Raw genomic sequence first — 15,194 nt, 5'->3', positions numbered from 1 at the left:
TCAAATCCCATATGGTTATACAGTGGAAGTGAGAAATCAGTTCAGTTCAGTTGCTCAGTTGTGTCTGACTCTTTGTGACCCCATGGACCACAGCATGCCAGGCCTCCCTGTCCATCACCAACTCCCGGAGTTTACCCAAACTCATGTCCATTGAGTCAGTGATGCCATCCAACCATCTCATCCTCTGTCATCCCCTTCTCCTGCCCTCAATCTTTCCCATCATCAGGGTCTTTTCAAATGAGTCAGCTTTTCACATCAGATGGCCAAAGTACTGCAGTTTCAGCATCAACGTCAGTCCTTCCAATGAACACTCAGGACTAATCTCCCTTTAGGATGAACTGATAGGATTTCCTTGCAGCCCAAGGGACTCTCAAGACCTAAATCAAATCCCATATGATTATACAGTGGAAGTGACAAATAGATTCAAGGAATTAGATCTGATAGAGTGCCTGAAGAACTACTGACGGAAGTTCCTAACATTTTACAGGAGGCAGGAATTAAGAACATCCCCAAGAAAAATAAATGCAAAAAGACAAAATGGTTGTCTGAGGAGACCTTACAAATAGATGAGAAAAGAGAAGCAAAAGGGAAAGGAGAAAGGAAAAGATATACCCGTCTGAATGCAGAGTTCCAAAGAATAGCAAGGAGAGATAAGAAAGACTTTTTGACTGAACAATGCAAAGAAATAGAGGAAAACAGTAGAATGAGAATGATTGGAGATCTCTTCAAGAAAATGAGAGATACCAAGGGAACATTTCATGCAAAGATAGGCACAGTAAAGGAGAGAAACAGTATGGACCTAACAGAAGCAGAAGATATTAAAAAGAGGTGGTAAAAACACACAGAAGAACTACACAAAAAAGCTGTGTATCTGGGTCATGTATTTTCATGACCCAGATAACCACGATGGTGTCATCACTTACCTAGAGCCAGATATCCTGGAATGTGAAGTCAAGTGGGCCTTAGGAAGAATCACTACGAACAAAGCTAGTGGAGGTGATGGAATTCCAGCTGAGGTATTTCAAATCCTAAAAGATGATGCTGTGAAAGTGCTGCATTCAATATGCCAGCAATCTTGGAAAACTCAGCAGTAGCCACAGGACTGGAAAATGTCAGTTTTCATTTCAGTCCCAAAGAAGGCCAATGCCAATGAATGTTCAAACTGCCATGCATTTGGACTCATTTCACACGCTAGCAGGGTGATGCTCAGAGTCCTTCAGTCTGGGCTTCAGAAATATGTGAACTGAAAACTTCCAGATGTACAAGCTGGATTTAGAAAGGATAGAGGAATCAGGGATCAAATTGCCAACATCCATTGCATTATAGAGAAAGCTGCAGAATTCCAGAAAAACATCTACTTCTGCTTCGTTGACTATACTAAAGCTTTTGATTGTGTGTATCACAACAAAATGTGGAAATTTCTTAGAGAAAGGGAATACCAGACCATCTTACCTGCCTTCTGTGAAGCCTGTGCAGGTCAGGAAGAAAAGGTTGCAGCCAAACATGGAACAACGGATTGGTTCAGAATTGGGAGTGGCGTGTGTGAAGGCTGTGTATTGTCACCCTGCTTATTTGACTTATATGCAGAATACGTTACGTGAAATGACAGGCTGGATGAATCACAAGCTGAAACCAAGATTGCCAGAAGAAATATCAGTAACCTCGGATGTGCACATGACACCACCCTTACGGCAGAAAGAGAAGAGGAAATAGTCCCTTGATGAGGGTGAAGGAGCTGGCCTAAAACTCAACATCTAAAAATGTGAGATCACAGCATCATGCCCCATCACTTCATGGCAAATAGATGAGAAAACAGTGAGAACAGTGACAGACTTTTTATTTTCTTGGGCTCCCAAATCACTGTGGATTGTGACTACAGTCATGAAATTAAAAGATGCCTGCTCCTTGGAAGAAAAGCACTGACAAACCGAGACAGCATATTAAAAAGCAGAGACATTACTTTGCTGACTAAGGTCCAAATAGTCAACACTACTGTTTTTCCAGTAGTCCTGTATGAATGTGAGAGCTAGACAGTAAAAAAAGCTGAGTGACAAAGAGTGATGCCTTTGAATTGTGGTGCTGGAGAAGACTCCTGAGAGATACTTGGACAGCAGGGAGATCAAACAAGTCAATCCTGAAGAAAATCAATCCTCAGTTTTCACTGGAGGGACTGATGCTAAAGCCGAAACTCCATTACTTTGGCCTCCAATGCAATGAGCCGACTTACAGAGCCTAGAGGGACACGTAAGAAATGGTCCTTATCCTCGTCAACAGGGGCAGTCTGGGCTTAAGTTCATGGTATGAGAGTTTCAGTTGTTAATAATCAATCAAGCATGAATAGGACACAATGTGATCTTTAAAAGACAAGTAGTCTTAATTCTGGGGCTTCCCAGTTGACTCAGTAATAAAGAATCTGCCTGTCAATGCAAGAGATGCAGGAGAACCTGGTTTGATCCCTGGGTTGGAAGATTCCCTGGAGGAGGAAATGGCAACCCATTCCCAGTATTCTTTCCTGGAAAATCCCATGGACAGAGGAGGCTGGAGTTGCTAAGAGTCAGACATGACTGAGCATGACAGTCATAATTCTAAGGAGAGAGGACAAGAAGGCAGTAGGTAAGAGGGTCAAGGGACAGCAAGAAGTCAAAAAGAGGTATGTTTCGTAAACTCTGCATGAGCAGTTAACCAACAAAGGCTGCACATACTTATTTATTTTATTTAATGTTGCTAACTTTCATGTTTCATTAGTTTTGTGTGGGAGCACATTATCTCCAACTAATTTCTCTTAAATGTTCTGATGAATGAATGCTAGTTAATGATGCAGAATGCTAGTTAATGGTGCCAGAAACTGGAAGGTTTCTATCTAGAAGTCATTTAGCTCAGTAGCAGACAGCACACTGAGCCATATTTAGAGACACAAAGGGTGCAGGGAGGTACCTTTGGGAACATCCAGCTTGGGAGCAATTCAATAAATGCCTCCTAGGAAAAATCAACCAAGTTGAATGGCCTCTGCAAAGAGGTCTTAGTGATGCTGAGTATGGTTGAGAGTGCGAAAAGACAAGGGGTTGGGAGAACAATTATTAAACCACCTTAAAAGTCTAACAAGAAAATTCTAAAAGTCTAGAGTGAGGGCAAAGGAGATATAAAAGAGTGAAAGAAGAAAAAAAATACTGCAGAGTTTGACTGGATAAAGTAGGGAGAATTAGGGAGAAAGAACTAGCAAGAAGAAGATATTTGTAAGGGGTACTTAGAAGCTGATGGCGGCTAAAGGCTATATATACCTTTGCTGAGTTAAGAGAACAGAATGACATGCTCCCAGGAGGTGATCTCAGTTAGAAAATAAGGATCAATTGGTATTTTTCCTAATAAGAATTGAGGGGATTGCAATAAGATATAGCAATAAAAGGCTGAAGAGATCTTTAGAAGAAGACTGTATTTTTGGTGTCAGCATCAAGAATTCCTCTTGATTCTTCAGAATGATGCAGAGAGCCAGATGAGCAGGTTTAGAGTAGGGTTGCTGATATAAGGCATTTCCTTCCACACCATTTCACACTCAGGCCCTGATACAGTCCTGTGGCAACAGGAAATTGACTACCCAGAGCATCTCAACACTTTTTGTGTGTCTAGACAGAGGAGAAGGGAGGATGAGCGTGGGCAGACTAGCCTCAGAATGCCAGACTCTATTCCTCCCATTGTCAGCCTGACTTTCTTCTGAAAGAGAAAGACTTGGTAAACAGAGACTCTACCATTCAAAGAAAATTAAACACAATGAACTATAGGCACTTTTCTAGACATAAATCTACTCTGGGACTATTTTTTAATCTGAAATAACCTTCCTCTCTTCTTCATTGATGAAATTCTTCTGGGTCTTCTGAATCCATCAGGAATACCGTCCCCTCTAAGAATATTTTCTGACTACCTTGTACCATAACCATGGATTGAGTTAGATACTGTGGTAGATGACATTTTTCAAAGATGCCTGCACTGATATATATCCCACTGCACACGCCCTTCCTTATATCATGACACTGACATTTCTCCAAAGAAAGGTGGGAAATTGGTTCCCCTAAACTGACCTAAGTAGATCTTTGTCATGTCTCAGAAAAACATTGTGATGGAAGTACATGGCAGATGAAACTAGGTTGTAAAAGGCAATGTGGCTTCTGCCTGGCTCTCTCTTGGCATAACTGCCTAAGGAACCCAGATGCCATGTTTTGAAGAAGTTCAGACTGTATGAAGAGACCATATGTTCTGAGCAAGAGCCCCAGTTTGGCCCCCAGCCAACATATCCCACGTGTGAGTGAATGAACCTTCAAGTGATTTCGGCCCTTAGCCTTCAAATTTTCTGCTAAAGACTTCAGACATTGTAGAGTAGGGGCAAACTCTCCCTGAGGTACCCTGCCTTAATCCTTTACCAACAAGAAAGGTGAGCGATAATAAATAATTTTTGTTACCTTACGCCATCTTTCACGACTCTACAGTACTCATTTTAATGAAATCATTGGTCTTATCACGCTGTATTATAATTTTATTACTTTATCAATCACAAGATTGGGAAATCTCAAATGGCTGGAACCATGTCTTTTTACTTGTATGTCTCCAAGACCTAGAACAGGGCAATAAATATGTGTTGGGCAGATGAATTTTCATAGGACCCATCTTATTTTGCTCTATCCACCCCTAAAACCTACCTAGGACCACTGATAGTACGAGGATGAAACTTGATTAAGTGTTAGCTGTGGCCAGGATAGGAGCTTAGCTGTCTTGTGGAATAATTAAAGACACTCATACTCTGTGACTGACAGCTTGGGGAAGGTAAGTGGGCTTGCCGATTATTAAACTTGTCTCTCAGTTTCACTCACCCTTCTATATTTCTTTGTGATGTCAAAGCTGAGAACTCTGAAAACCACTGTCTGCTTTGGCAACCAGACCCCTGTTAGTGCCAAGCAGGGTTCCTTAGAGGTGACGATAAGAATGGAGGAGTGGAGGGGGCTGGCTCCCACATCCCAGGAGCACCAGCAATCTTCCCGCACCAACACTTCTCACTCCAACAAAGGCACTTCCCTTGGCAGCTGTTGAATCTACTTTAAGTTTTTCTAACACTCACAGAACCAGCCATTCACGCCCTTCAGGGCCATGGCACCATCTCTTCCTCAGAGGCCTGGGTTTTAGCCCATTTTTCCTCCTTGTTTTCCCAGCTCTAAGGGCTAAGGCTGCTTCCTTCAGTTGCTATTATTTGGATACCATAGTGTCTCCTATTTGCTCTTTCACATATTCAATTCCTACTAACCCTACTTAGGAAAAATTTAACCAGGGAGGTGAAAGACCTATAAATTAAAAACTATAAAATAGAACAGATGACAGAGGGATAAGTGAATTTGGGTTACATATCTCTACAGATACATGAAGAATACACCTGTAGACACAGAATTGCTTGCAGAACACCAGCTGAGAGTGGACAGGAGTACCTGACCAGCAGAAAATCATATACATACAGAACCACACAAAAGTCGGTAGGATGAAGGAACTAGGGGGAAATACAAGAGTATTAGTAGGACTGGACTTGCCCTCGGCAAGTGGGGGAATTGAAGCAGGGGTCAGTCCCCACATTGGGGCAATTCTCTGGGTCAAAGGAAAAACGGTTAAGGCTGAGAGTGAAACAGCTGATCTGTGGCAGCCTAAATGTTATGAGAATCAGACAGTCCTTGTCACGGCCATATATACCCCAGACAGGGGCGCAGGTCCCCTGGAAGGTGCAGTGGCTGGGAGCTGGAGCTAGGGGTTGTGGAGCAATCCCTGGGCGAGGGCTGCTGTTGACTTTGGAGAGATGGACCAAGGGGATGTGAAGGAGGAGACCATGGTGGGAAATGCCTGTGGAGAAAAGTCAGGAAGCCATAGAAGCAAGGCAATAATGCCAAGTCATGCATAGGTGCCGGGAGCCAGTGTGAGGAATCCCGCCCGTGACAAGGTCATGAGGAAGGAAGCTGACATACGCAAGGCGTGCTCAGACTTCAGGGACCCCTCTGGAAATTCCTAAGCATGTACCCCAACAAAAATCTGCCGGCTTTTGTGCTCTGCTTTTCCACTCTTCTGACATTTTCTGGAAAAAGTCAATTCAGGGCTTTAGTCTTCTGCATTTGAAAGAGTGTTTCAATCCAAATACCCCTCTGATGGCTTTCTAGCCTGCCTGCAGGACTCGTACAGCTGCGCGTGTGATTGTTTGAGGCCTCCTGACCGCAGGAGGCACAGGAAGCTTAAAACATCCTAGGAATGTAGGGGCTTCCGAAGAGTCAAAATCTTTAGAACAGGACTGATTAAAAGTTTCATTTGTTGAGTCAATGCTTGCTGCCAAATTTTCATATCCTTTATTTTTAGATATAGTTGGTATATAGAAATGCAAGTAGTAGACCTAGTATTAGCAACATTAGATCTTTGAGTTAAGTACCTTCTTTGTTATATCCCACTGCACCTTTGTTCTATAGAGATGTAACTTTAATGCTTTAAGGAGATGCAGATTAAAGAAAAACACTTCAGGGGAAACAAAATTAACATTCATTAAGGAAGAGAGCCAAAAAGTGTTGACAAGCCTCTTGGCCAGAAGATAATGTAAATCACCTGAGACCTTTTATATACAAAATGATGTATAAAAAGAGTCTGGGCTGCGAACGCTACATAATTTTGTGTTACCCATTGATCTCCGTGTTTTATCAAAAGTATAAAAGGCCTTCTGAACAATAAAGGATGGGGGCCAGTTTCTCGGGCCAGTTTCTTGAACTAGTCTCTCGGCCTGGTTTCTTGGGAATCTGGCTTCCCCCGTGTCTCTCTCTCTCTCTGTGTCTCTCTCTTCTCTCCCTTTTCCTCCCTCTGCTCTTTACTTTAACTTCAGGATGAATCTCCACCTGGGGCGCGGAGGCTCACCAGGTCTACTTACTTGCCCTGGCTGTTAAGACCCGCACGAAAGGGAGCTTAAGGCGAGACACCCTTAGATATTCAAGCAGGCGCCGGTGGCCCAACGTAGATGGTGCAAATTCCTTGTCTGGAATTTTATTGGCCTTCCGCGTAAACCAAGCTATTCAGCCCTCTTCCTCCACTTAATCTTCTTACTACACTATAGTTTCTTAATCTAATCTTACATTAATAAATAAACAAGTCTTTCCACGCCAACGCCGTCTACCCTTCGAATTCCCTGGATCCACCGGGGCTGGACCCCAGCACATAGGGATGCTGGCATCACCATAGCCACTCTCTGCCCACACGCCAGCATTGGCAGCTGAACAACAGAGAGGCTGGCCCATAAAGCACCGAACTCCAGTAGGACCCCATCCAGTGTGCTCCATTAAGTGAGTGATGCACCAACTACAGAACAGGACCCCACCCAGAGTGCTCCTTTAAGTGCCTGACACACTGATCTGCAGAGTGGTACTCCAGCCAGGGGGCCCCTTATGTGCCTGATATACCGAACAACAGAGGAGGACACCAGACAAGGGAGCCCTCTAAGTGCCTGAATGGGTGGAAGTACAGAGAAAGAGTAGCCAAAGAGGCCTTCTGACCAGCTATCAGACTCCAAATAAGAATTTGGTTGGGAAAGACTAGAGATCTCTTCAGGAAAATTAGAGATACCAAGGGAACATTTCATGCAAAGATGGGCTCGATAAAGGAAAGAAATGGTATGGACCTAACAGAAGCAGAAGATATTAAGGAGAGATGGCAAGAATACACAGAAGAACTGTACAAAAAGGATCTCCACGACCCAGATAATCACGATGGTGTGATCACTCATCTAGAACCAGACATCTTGGAATGTGAAGTCAAGTGGGCCTTAAAAAACATCACTACGAACAAAGGTAGTGGAGGTGATGGAATTCCAGTAGAGCTATTTCAAATCCTGAAAGATAATGCTGTGAAAGTGTTGCACTCAATATGCCAGCAAATTTGGAAAACTCAGCAGTGACCACAGGACTGGAAAATGTCAGTTTTCATTCCAATCCCAAAGAAAGGCAATGCCAAAGAATGCTCAAACTACTGCACAATTGCACTCATCTCACACATTAGTAAAGTAATGCTCAAAATTCTCGAAGCCAGGCTTCAGCAATACGTGAGCTGTGAACTTCCTGATGGTTTTAGAAAAGGCAGAGGAACCAGAGATCAAATTGCCAACATCCGTTGGATCATGGAAAAAGCAAGAGAGTTCCAGAAAAACATCTATTTCTGCTTTATTGACTATGCCAAAGCCTTTGACTGTGTGGATCACAGTAAACTGTGGAAAATTCTGAAAGAGACGGGAATACCTAACCTGCCTCTTGAGAAATCTGTACGCAGGCCAGGAAGCAACAGTTAGAACTGGACATGGAACAACAGACTGGTTCCAAATAGGAAAAGGAGTATGTCAAGGCTGTATATTGTCACCCTGCTTATTTAACTTACATGCAGAGTACATCATGAGAAACACTGGACTGGAAGAAACATAAGCTGGAATCAAGATTGCTGGGAGAAATATCAATAACCTCAGATATGAAGATGACACCACCCTTATGGCAGAAAGTGAAGAGGAACTAAAAAGCCTCTTGATGAAAGTGAAAGAGGAGAGTGAAAAAGTTGGCTTAAAGCTCAACATTCAGAAAACAAAGATCATGGCATCTGGTCCCATCACTTCATGGGAAATAGATGGAGAAACAGTGGAAACAGTGTCAGACTTTATTTTCTTGGGCTCCAAAATAACTGCAGATGGTGATTGCAGTAATGAAATTAAAAGACACTTACTCCTTGGAAGAAAAGTTATGAGCAACCTAGATAGCATATTCAAAAGCAGAGACATTACTTTGCCGACTAAGGTCCATCTAGTCAAGGCTATGGTTTTTCCTGTGGTCATGTATGGATGTGAGAGTTGGACTGTGAAGAAGGCAGAGTGCCTAAGAATTGATGCTTTTGAACTGTGGTGTTGGAGAAGACTCTTGAGAGTCCCTTGGACTGCAAGGAGATCCAACCAGTCCATTCTGAAGGAGATCAGCCCTGGGATTTCTTTGGAAGGAATGATGCTAATGCTGAAACTCCAGTACTTTGGCCACCTCATGAGAAGAGTTGACTTATTGGAAAAGACTTTGATGCTAGGGGGGATTGGGGGCAGGAGGAGAAGGGGACGACCAACGGTGAGATGGCTCGAGGGCATCACTGACTCGATGGACGTGACTCTGAGTGAACTCCAGGAGTTGGTGATGGACAGGGAGGCCTGGCGTGCTGTGATTCATGGGGTCGCAAAGAGTCGGACACAACTGAGCGACTGAACTGAACTGAACTGAACTGAACTGAGGGCCACAACTCCTGCAGCTGAGGCAGTCCATGTCCCTGCACACTTGGCACCACCAGGGTCCCCTTGACCCAAGCAGCTGTGCCACTTTCATGGTCAAGCCTGACTGGGGCAGAGCTGCCACAGGCAAAAAAAAAAGTCTTGCATCTATGCACGTGGAGTCGCTTCTGTCATTTTGCAAAACTGTGGACCGTGGCCTGCCAGGCTTCTCTGTTAGTGGGGTTCTCTAGGCAAGAATACTAGAGTGTATTGGGCAATACTGATTGTCATGCCCTTCTAGAGCACTGTATCTCCTGCTGCTCTGGCTGCCAACTCTCCTGAGTACTTGGTGCTGTCAGAACCCCTGAGACCCAAGAAGCTGCACCACCTCCACACTTGGCCCTTACTGGGACAGACCCAAGTCCCCCAGGACAGCTAAAACCACAGTTGAAACCAGGGGCAGTGTGGCTAAGGAAGAAGACCAAAAACCCTCCCACCAGCTGTACAAGCTGCAGATTAAATCCACACGATCAACTAGGCAGACTCTGTGTCTATGGACTATATAAAAGGACATTGAGAGCTCCCACAAAAGAAAACACACTAGTTCTGATAGCTGTGGACACTGGAGGCAAGAACACACAGGACTGGAGACAGATTAGAAACTGAGTTGCCCTCACAGCAGGTGCAGAGACCAGCACAGTGTTGGAAGGCACACTGGAGGGGTGAGGTGGACTCTGACTCCCAGTGAAGGTAACGATTCTGACAGTAGTGACTCAAGAAAAACATTTATTATTCTTATATTTTGACTTGTTCTGTAGATTCTTCTGGATTTTTAAATTTCTTTTCTTCTTCCCCCCTTTACCTTCCCCTCCTACTGCTGTTGTAATTGTTGATTTTATTGGCACTACAAAATCTAATTAAGATTTTGAGTTGTTTTTTCCTCAATCACACTTTTTGCTGTTATAAACCTCTGCCTCTACATTGGTCTTCTGCAGTTATGTTACATTTTCCTTTTTCTTCCTCTTCTTGCTTTTCTCTTTTAAAATCTTAATTAAAAAAAAATTTTAAGCTATTATTATTTTTCGACATTTATTCCATTGCTTTTCCTACAGTTCTTTTCCCATTGCAGTTAATCTTTAATGTATACAAATCTTCTTTATCTACCACTATTTAACTTTGCATATCTATCCTTTTCTTTCTTTCCATTCCTCTCACCGTATTTGTTAGTTTTATTTTCATTGCTTTATTCCCCACTTGACACCTTGCTTTAATTTTGTTTTCCAGTTTAGTTCAGTTCAGTCGCTCAGTCGTGTCCGACTCTTCATGATCCCATGAATCACAGCACCCCAGGCCTCCCTGTCCATCACCAACTCCCAGAGTTCACTCAAACTCATGTCCATTGAGATGGTGATGCCATCCTGCCATCTCATCCTCTGTCATCCCCTTCTCCTCCTGCCCCCAATCCCTCCCAGCATCAGTCTTTTCCAATGAGTCAACTCTTCGCAAGACGTGGCCAAAGTATTGGAGTTTCAGCTTCAGCATCAGTCCTTCCAATGAACACCCAGGACTGATCTCCTTTAGGATGGACTGGTTGGATCTCCTTGCAGTCCAAGGGACTCTCAAGAGTCTTCTCCAACACCACAGTTCAAAAGCATCAGTTCTTCAGTGCTCAGCTTTCTTCACAGTCCAACTCTCACATCCACACATGACCACTGGAAAAACCATAGCCTTGACTAGATAGACCTTTGTTGGCCAAGTAATGTCTCTGCTTTTGAATATGCTATCTAGGTTGGTTATAACTTTTCTTCCAAGGAGTAAGCGTCTTTTAATTTCATGGTTGCAATCACCATCTGAAATGATTTCGGAGCCCCCCAAATAAAGTCTGACACTGTTCACACTGTTTCCCCCATCCATTTACCATGAAGTGATGGGACCGGATGCCATGATCCTTATTTTCTGAATGTTGAGCTTTAAGCCAACTTTTTCACTCTCCACTTTCACTTTCATAAAGAGGCTTTTTAGTTCTTCTTCACTTTCTGCCATAAGACTTGTGTCTTCTGCACATCTGAAGTTATTGATATTTCTCTCGGCAATCTTGATTCTAGCTTGTGCTTCTTCCAGCCCAGCATTTCTCGTGATGTACTCTACATATAAGTCAAATAAGCAGGGTGACATTATACAGCCTTGACGTACTCCTTTTCCAATTTGGAACCAGTCTGTTGTTTCATAACTGGAAGATATGATTTTTCGTTTCCTTTATTTGCCAGGTCAATCTATTGGTCTTTATCTTTGCTGGACTGTTTTGATTTTGATTATGAATGTACATGTATATGTTTATATTCTATTTTTTTCTTATTATTTGCCTGATTTTGTAACATGGAATTTGTCTGGGGTTCATTTGTGGTTTCTCATTTTTAGGTATTTGTTTTGATATCACTTAATGCCATAACAAACCACATGTGGAACCTTCCTTCCTAGCAGGAGATCAAGCCCTGAGCACTAACTCTAAGACCCTAGACAACCAGAGAACTCCTAACCCTAGGGAATATGAAATAGTGAGAACTCCTGTAAAAGGCATCACTTGAATACAAGACTCACCATCACCCAACTGCCAATAGAACCCCTATGCAGAGCACCTCATCCAAACAACAAACAAGACAAAAATATAGACTCGATTACCAGAAGACAGGACTATCACCTCACACATCCTGCCCATCAGAGGAAAAAAAAAAAAAGAAAAACTCAGCATAAATCTCACCCTATAGGAAGCTTACACAAACCACTGGACCAACCTTAGGAGGGCAGAAACTAAAAGGAAGAAATAATTAAACCTTGAAGCCTGGGAAAAGGAGACCTCAAATACAGTAAGTTAAAAACAAACAAACAAACAAAAAGAATGAAAAGAGAAAAATACTGCACAAATGAAGGAACAAACGAAGTTTTGTTCTAGAAGTCCAAATAAACAGAAAAGAGGTAAACTACCTGAAAAATAATTCAGAATTGCCGGGAGCCACCCCGGGAGATCCCACCCATGACAAGGTCATGTAGAAGAGAACTGTTAAGCAAGGCTTCAGGACTCAACGGCCTCCCTAGACTTTCTGGAGCATCTACCCCAAAACCAGAATCTGCCTGTTTTACTTGTTCATGACTTTCACCAACTCCTCTGACATTATTAGAGGGCTATTCCTGACCACCTTTCTCTGGAGAAAATTAACTTAGCGCTATAGCTAATAAGTCTCCTGGACATGAGAGGAATATTTCCAATCAAAACCCCTCTGTTAGCATCATAGCTTGCTTGGCAGGTATATCCAGACTCTTGCAGCTATGCATATAATTATTTACAGCCTCCCAACTGTGAGAGGCACAGAAAGCCTAAAACATAGAGCCTTTCAAAGAGTTAAAAGTTATTAGAGTAGTGCTAATGTAGGATTTCATTATTGGGCTAATGCTTGTTGCTAAGTTCCCATATCTCTTATCCACTGTGCACCTGGGAGTGCATTAGTTAACATAGTTGAAAAGTAAGAAAAACAAGTGTAGCCTTGAAATTAACCACATCAGACTTTTGAGCTAATTGGTTCTTTCTTGTAACTCACTGCACCTTTGCTCCGTGAGAAATGTAACTTGTTTAATACTTTCTGAGGCTGACATAGATTAGAAATATAAGAAAAAACATTTCAAGAGAAAATAAGTATTCTGGTTGAGAAGCCTTTATCAAAAGAGGGTCATAAAATGTTCACAGGCCTCCAAGGCCAGAAGATAATGTACACAATACTGTTTATGGGAAACGTTTGCAGAAAAAATCCTGGTTTCAATAAAGACAAAACAGATGTAATGTTTGGGCTGACTCTGTATGATTTTGCATGTTTCATTTCCCTCTATGTATAAGACAAGGTATAAAAGTACCTTTAAAAATAAAGCTATTGGGCCTCGCTTGAAGAAGCTTGGTCACCCCGTGTTTTTCTTTTTTTCTCTCTTACTTTCTTTTTCAGGCTGATCCCTTGGAACACAGAGGCTCTCTGCGTTCACTTTTCTGCCCGGGTTTCTAAGACCTGAACAGGAAGACGTTCTGCGTCTTTACTCCCTCGGGAGACCGGGAAGACACCTGTGGCCTCCGTGAACAGGGCAAACTTCTTGTCTCGAAGTGTTATTGGCTTTCTATGTAAACCAAGGAATATCAGCCTCTTTCTCTCCTCTATTTTCTTATCTTCAACATTCTTTCCTTATCTCTCTCTAAATCAATCGCCGACACTGTTTTTCCTTCAGGTTCCCCTAGATCCTGCAGGGGCTGGACCCCGGCACAGAATAGTGATAGTAAAGATGATCAAAACCCTTGAAAACAGAATGAAGAAAATGCAAGAATCAATTAACAAAGACTTAGAAGAATTAAAGAAGAAATATACAGAGACAAACAATACAATTGCTGAAATGAAAAACAGTCTAGAAGCAATCAATAGCAGGATATCTGAAATAGAAGAATGGACCAGTGATCTGTAAGATAAAATGATGGAAATAACTTCTGAAGAGCATAATAAAGTAAAAAGAATGAAAAGAACTGAGGATAGTCTCAGAGACCTCTGGGACATTAACAAACGCACCAACAATTGAATAATAGGGGTCCCAGCAGAAGAAAAGGAAAAAAAAAGGCATATTAGAAAATCTTTGAAGAGATTATAGTTGAAAATTCCCCAACATGGAAAAGGAAATAGTCAATCAAATCCAACAGGTGCAAAGAGTCCTGTATAGGAAAAACCCAAAGAGAAACACGCCAAGACACATAGTAATCAAACTAAGAAAGTCTGAACACAAAGAAAGAATATTAAAAGCAGCAAGGGAGAAGCAACAAGTAACATACAAGGGAAACTCCATATGTTTAACAGCTGATCTTTCAGCAGAACCTCTTGAGACCAGAAGGGAATGGCAAGATATATTTAAAGGACTGAAAAGAAAAAAATTCATAACCAAGATTATTGTACCCAGCAAGGATCTCATTCAAAATTGAAAGTGAAATAAAAAGTTTTTCAGACAAGCAAAAGTTAAAAGAATTCAGTACCACCAAACCAGCTTTAAAACAAATGTTAAAGGGACTTAGTCAGGAAATACAAGAGAAGAAAAAGATCTACAAAAACAAATCCAAAACAATTAAGAAAATAGCAATAGGAACATATATATCACTAATTACTTTAAATGTAAATGGATTAAATGCTCCAGCTGAACAACAGACTGGCTAAATGAACAAAATTTTTTTATCCTTTATATATGTGGTCTACAAGAAATGCATTTCCGACCTAAAGACACATATAGATTGAAAGTGAGAGGATGGAAGATTATATTCCATGCAAATGAAAATCAAAAGAAAGCTGGAGTAGCAATCCTCATATCAAACAAAATAGACCTTAAAGTAAAGAATATTACAAGAGATAAGGAAGGACAGAACATAATGACCAAGGATTAATCCAAGAGGAAGACATAATAATTGTAAATATCTATGCAACCAACATAGGAGAAACTCAATATATCAGACAAATATCAACAGACATGAAAGGAGAAATTGACAGTAACACAATAATAATAGGAGACTTTAACACCCCATTTACACCAGTGGACAGATCATCAAAACAGAAATCAATATGGAAACACAAGTCATAAATGATACATTAGATGAGATGGATCTCATTGATATCTTCAGGAGATTTCATCCAAATGCAGAAGAACACACCTTCTTCTCAAGTACACAAAGAACATTCTCCAGTGTTGACCATATCTCGGGTCACAAATCAAACCTCAGTTTAAGAAAACTGAACTTGTATCAAGCATCTTTTCTGATCATGATGGTATGAGACTAGATATCAACCACAAGAAAAAAAAAACTGTAAAAAAACACAAACACATGGAGATAAAACAATACAGTTCTAAA

At 41.7% G+C, this 15,194-nt stretch overlaps 1 protein-coding gene across 1 annotated transcript in view; it reads right to left on the bottom strand.

The window, feature by feature from the left end:
* The window catches only part of CPNE4 (copine 4), a 649,396-nt gene that overhangs the window by 453,064 nt on the left and 181,138 nt on the right, over positions 1–15,194 (bottom strand). The gene's annotated exons all lie outside the window — the stretch shown is intronic.

Source organism: Capra hircus, chromosome 1 (genome assembly GCF_001704415.2).
Source record: "Capra hircus breed San Clemente chromosome 1, ASM170441v1, whole genome shotgun sequence".
NCBI classification, from domain to species: Eukaryota; Metazoa; Chordata; class Mammalia; order Artiodactyla; family Bovidae; genus Capra; species Capra hircus.
Note: the sequence above shows the minus strand (reverse complement) of the source record. Positions and strands in the feature narration are given on the sequence as shown.